The sequence below is a fragment of the Mytilus edulis genome, chromosome 7 (assembly GCF_963676685.1).
Source record: "Mytilus edulis chromosome 7, xbMytEdul2.2, whole genome shotgun sequence".
NCBI classification, from domain to species: Eukaryota; Metazoa; Mollusca; class Bivalvia; order Mytilida; family Mytilidae; genus Mytilus; species Mytilus edulis.
This window is the reverse complement of record NC_092350.1, coordinates 19,956,942-19,963,099: the sequence shown is the minus strand read 5'-3', so window position 1 is coordinate 19,963,099 and position 6,158 is coordinate 19,956,942.

Sequence of the window (6,158 nt, the reverse complement as noted above, 5' to 3'; positions counted from 1 at the left end):
TATATGTCTTTTCGTTTGTTTTTGTAAAAAAATAAGATATTTATAACTTAGACTTTTGAGAAATTATTAAATATTTTGGAAGATTTAAGATAAAAAAATATAAAAAGAACTCAATCTGCACGTTAACAAAAAATAATTATAACGAGATAGCATTGAAATACACAATTAATTTTCGTCGATATAGGAAGTTTCCTACAATATATTTTCCCTTCTTGAGTAGCCTTCACAAAGTCAATGTGATTCTTGGTAAGTTTCAAATTAGAAGAAAGAAAATGATAACCTTCAATTGAACTGTACTTCAAAATAACTGTTAACTAGCGTTAATGCAAATAAAGAAAATAGATCTGTTTCGACAACATGCGTTACACTGGATGTGATGAATATTAAAAAAAAACACGTTTAACGTATCAGCTGAGAACTCAAGACGAAGAGGAGAATCTCCATAACCTGTTGGAAACTTACTTATTTGAATTTCAATCGTTTTGACAAAAGTAATCCATTTGTTTTTTCTCTAATATTGGAGTTATTTAGAGCATAGACTTGCATTTAATGTTATGCAAAAACAAAAGATATTATCTTATAGACACCCTGAATTACCGTAATTTTACATTTCAAACCAAATGGAACGGGTTTCTTCCGATGCATGCAATGACGGATCTATCCCTTGTACATCTGCAACTAGCATTAACTTTGCTGCATATCATTTCACTACCGTTTAAAACGCACAAAAGACACGTTTAGGCGTTTTCCAGCTATTGTAGTAAAAATGAAAATGTTACAGTATTTCTAATGAGACAACTCTCCACTAGAGACTACAAGACGTAGATTTTAACATCTTTAGGTCACCGTATGTACGTTAGTCTTACCGCTACACTGAGCATTTTACGCCTTGATAATCAGAGGGGATGTTTTTCTTTTTTCTTTATAATTATATTATTCTATATACAAGGAAGTAACGTATAACATTGTCATATATTTTCAAAAAGTAATTCAATACATTACGTGCTTTTACTAAAAGAAAATTATTTATGATAATCATATGCATTTATTTAAAAGGTGTAATTTTGTTTCATTTTCGTTTGTTTGATACCGAGAATAGGGAAAATAAAACTTTACAGAAAAATTGTCAAAATAAAATGACAAAAAAGTGTATTTGGGGATAAACAATAATTCACCACTGGAGATAAAAATAAAACGATAATTTGTAAATACATTTAAATGACTACAGTGGTTTTAGCCCCAATCGTAGAATCTTTTATCTTTGATAGGTTTTACAATAGCTTTGTAATGAAATCCGTGAATGTGTGAGCTAACCGTTTCAGACTCAACGGAAAATGATTAATCATAAACAATTCCATTGAGCTTTTATGCAATATATCAGTACACAGTGGTTTTTAGCTCACCTGACCCAAAGAACCATGTGAGCTTTTCTCATTACATGACGTTCGTCGTCTTTTGTCCGTCGTTATATTTTCTCCTCTGAAACTACGCGGCCAAATTAAACCAAAATTTGGCCACAATCCTCATTGGGGTATGTAGTTTAAAAAAATGTGTCCGATGACCAGGCCTTCCAACCAAGATGACCACCATAGCTAAAAATAGAACATAAGGTAGAATGAAGATTTTGGCTTATATTTCCAAAACCATAGCATTTACAGTAAATCTGACAGGGTTAAATTGTTTATCAGGTTAAGATCTATCTGCCGAAAATTTTCAGACAAATCTGAGAACCAGTTGTTGTGTTGCTGCCCCTGAATTTGTAATTTTAAGGAAAATTTGCAGTTTTTTGGTTATTATCTAGAATATTATTATAGAAAGAGATAAGCTGTAAACAGCAATAATGTTCAGCAAAATGAGATCTACAAATAAGTCAACATGACCAAAATGGTCCCTTTATGGAGTTATATCGCAAATTTTTATTATCTTTTATAAAAGTCTTCTCCTCTGCAACTACTGAGACAAATTTATCCAACCTTGGCCACAATCATCATTAGTGTATCTTGATTGAAAAATATGTCCGATGACCCTGCCTGCCAAACAACATGGCAGACATGGCAAAAAAAGAAGATAGAGGTAAAATGCAGTTTCTGGCTTTTATCTCTGAAACTAAAACAAAAGCATAACAGTTGCATTGATTTATGCATCAATTGTAAATAAAAATATCAGGTGAGCTGCTTGGAGCCTCTAGTTTTAGTTTTAAGCTACTCATCCGTTCTTGCTCTTGAATTTCATGTATCTTTCTAAGTTTTTTTTCTACTTGATTTGTATTTGTTTTCAATGAATTGATGAGTTTTAATAACTGTTGTTTCTGGTTAACCCACCTTAACTAAACTGATGGCCTCCCTCTTAGCACCTTTTTATGTGAGAACATGGTGTAGTCTGTCCATTGTCGACTATCAAGGGATTTGTACCCCTTATTACTTTCTGGTAAAGAATTGAGTTGCATGAATTAGATTTTAACAATTCAAATTTACTAGCTTATTTCTAAATAGCCGATAACTATCTCATCTTCCGCTAATCTTCAGTAACTACTGACAGTCGTGTAAAATTCCATTATATTAATTGACAACGATTTGTGATCAAAACAAGCAGACATAAAAATTTCAAAAATATGGGAACATAAGTCAACATTGTGTTATTATCTTAATCACTATAAAAATAAACAAATATTTAACAAAGACGCATAAAAAGGCATATAAAGAATAAAGAGTTGTCTAATTGGCACTCATACCACATCTTCTTGTATCTATATAGACAAAGTACATTAGCAAAAATGAAAGACAAAAATATAAAAATTTACCATAGCACGATAACACAATGACGGGATGTATAAGTAAAAAAGTCACGTCATTTGTAAAAAAGAAACCCCAAAAGGCATACAGACAAAGCACATTAGCAAAATGGAAAGATGCAAGTTATCAACGTTAACTGTTGATTGCAGATTGAAATTTGTAAATCGTCATATAAGGTTAACTTTTGTAACTAGTGATTGCAGGTTGTCTTCCTTGACTGCTGATTGCCGGGCGGTTATCTTTCGTAACAATTGGTTTTAGTTAAAAACTTGTTGCTTTCCATTTTTAACCCTTACCATGCGTGGGCCGTTATATTACGGCCGTACCAAAAAAGTGGCTCCAATGGCGCTGACCATACATTTGGATGTCAACGTAAAGCCATTTATTTCGAAGTGTATGCGTGTTTCCTCAATCTTGCACTATTTATTGTCATTGTTCTCATTTTAAAAGTTCATTTTGAGCTCAAATACGAACCTTGAAAATTTAAATTGGACAAAAATTGATTTTTTGGAGGGTTGGGGTTTCCCTTGAGGTCTTACACACGAAGTTCTGAGGCCTAGAACCTTTACAAATAGTGTAAACCAGAAGGCATATAACTTTTTATCGTATTAATTATTGAAATACTCATAGACAAAGACTAATTCCGGTTGAAGGTCCAGTTCAAGTCAAAAATCGGAGACATAAGAACTGTTTTGATTAATGTGTTCACGGGGGTCTTCTCTACATGCAGACTGCAGTTGAATGCATTTATCAGCATCCCTCCGTCTTCCAGGTCAAGAAAAAAGAACGAAAAACGCCAAATTTGACGATTTTGGCACATTAGGACCATCTTTACAAATTGTGACTTTGATTGAGAGTTATCGCATTGGCACTCATACCACATCTTCTTATACCTTTATAGAGTTCATTTGTGCTTTATACAATGTCATACCCTACATTCAGTTGGTCGACGTTATAATTTTTAATGTGCATGCTGGTTTGCTGACAAAGGAAAGGATTGTGATTGATAATATTTTATACAGATCAAAATCTTATCACGGCTTTAAAGAAATATGTGTGTTTATTTTCTTTTAAAGGAAAAGTGTATATGCGTTCTTGAAAATAATCTACGATTTTTCGAAGTTTTGAAAAACCTGACATTCATTAAAACATAAGAAAAAAACTCCTAATTTTTGAATTTATTTTTCTAGATCTCAAGGTTATTTTATATAAGGATATTAAGTTAACATAAAAACAAATATATTTTGCTCTTCAAACTTCTCTAATTACGGTGGGTGTAATATTATCCTAATAATATCAACCTTAGCCCCATCAACCAGATTTCATGCGTGAATATATAATGCTTGTGTAATGTTCGACCGTTATTAATTAAGTAATATGATATGTATACCTTTTGAACCATATTTCGTGTTTTTCAATCTGTATAGCATTGTTTCCAATGGCATACTACAGGATTAGAACCCATACCTACCGGGGACTGGGGACAGCAAATTTTGTCGATTCGAGAAAGTCAAACTGATAATTGTCGTCATACATCTAGTTATTTATCTAACAGCTTTAAGAAACAAACACTTCAAAAGCTAACAAAACCTTTTGACAGACTTATTAAGAAGGGATATAATTCCGATACTGTTATCAGGTCATTACGATTGCATATAATTTTGGCTTTAATATTGATTCACTTATAGGGTCTTTGCATTCTAAAAACAAGTTGTTGGCATGACACGGGTTATCTTCTCATATATTTTATGATGGTATAATACTAAACCCGTAACGGGAAGGATTGTGCTTGATATTCATATGATGAAGACATAATCTTTCAATCAGCCTTATTGAGGTCTGGAGCTGGCATGTCAGTTACTACTAGTAGTCATTTGTGTATTATTATCATTTTGTTTAGTTTTTTTTTGTTACCTATTCTGACATCGGACTCGGACTTCTCTTAAACTGAGTTTTACTGTGCATATTATTGTGTGTTTATTTTTTTCTACATTTGCTAGAGGTATAGGGGGAGGGTTGAGATCTAAAAAAAAAAAAACACATGTTTAACCCCGCGGCATTTTTGCACCTGTCCAAAATCAGGAGCATCTGGCCTTTGTTAGTCTTGTATGGTTTTTAATTTTAAGTTCTTGTGTATAATTCGAAGTTTAGTATGACGTCCTCGCTGCATTTACGACCCATTGATGGCATTCGGCTGTTGTTTGCTCTATGGTCAGGTTGTTGTCTCTTTGACACGTTCTCCATTTCCATTCTCAATTTTAGTTTTAGTATTTAACGGATCAATCAATTGAATAAGTATTACAAATGTTTTGCAAACAACCTTTTTCTGTTACATTACGAAATCTTGTTCATTTGATATGAAGAAATTAGCTATAAAGAAAAGTAAAAAACGGTGATTGATACATAGAAGAGTTGTTTTATTTTTTTATTGAAAACATTGTATCAAGGACTGCCATTCAAGTTAAGCTGTTTTAAAAAAAAACATTGCTAGCAACATTCAATAAAATTTTCTAATTAAAATAAATGTTCAAAATAAAGTAATTTTTATCAATAAATACCAAAACAAGTTTATAGAATTTGTTTATGAAGGTTCGTACGGTCTATTTTTAATCTAAACAGTATTTATTAATGAAAATTGCAGCAAATAAGTAATACAATGTCACATGTTACTAAAATACGGGATTCGGAAACAAGTCTTAAGGAGAGTTGTCTCATTGGCAATCATACCACATCTTCTTTTTTTATATTAAAAAACTTTTAAAAATACGTCTACCAATTTTTGTTTACTGAAATAGCTTTAACATATTATTTCCATAATTGATGTTTTTCGGGACTTTTACTTTCAATTCTTTCTGCCTGAGTGATATACAGGAATGTTCGGAGAAAAGGTCCTGTCCTAGATTTTTTGTGAACATTCCAAGAAATTTTTTCAGAAATTTCCCCTTTATGTTATTCACATTTGCATGTCCAACCAATCATAACGAAAGTACCCCTACACATATTGTATATAAAAAGCTATACACTTTAATTAACTCTCATATTGCATCTTTTTGTATGCCTTAAAATATTTTTTTCATGCCGGGATTGAAATTCATTAAAGAAGAAAATCTTAATTGTTAGGTAAGTGTATTCATTTGATTTTAATTTGAAAAAAAGTTAACGAACATTTGAATTTAAGCTTTCCACTTGCGGTATGATAATTTAAAACTCTTTTATTTGAGGTTTTTTGATTTTAGCAATACAAGTTCTTTACATTTTCAAATTCTACTTTTTCAATTGAAGAAAAATAAATTATATTGTCTAACTTTGAATTTCACACAACGAACAAGAGTTAAATATCAAATATTTCCCATTCTATGCATATAG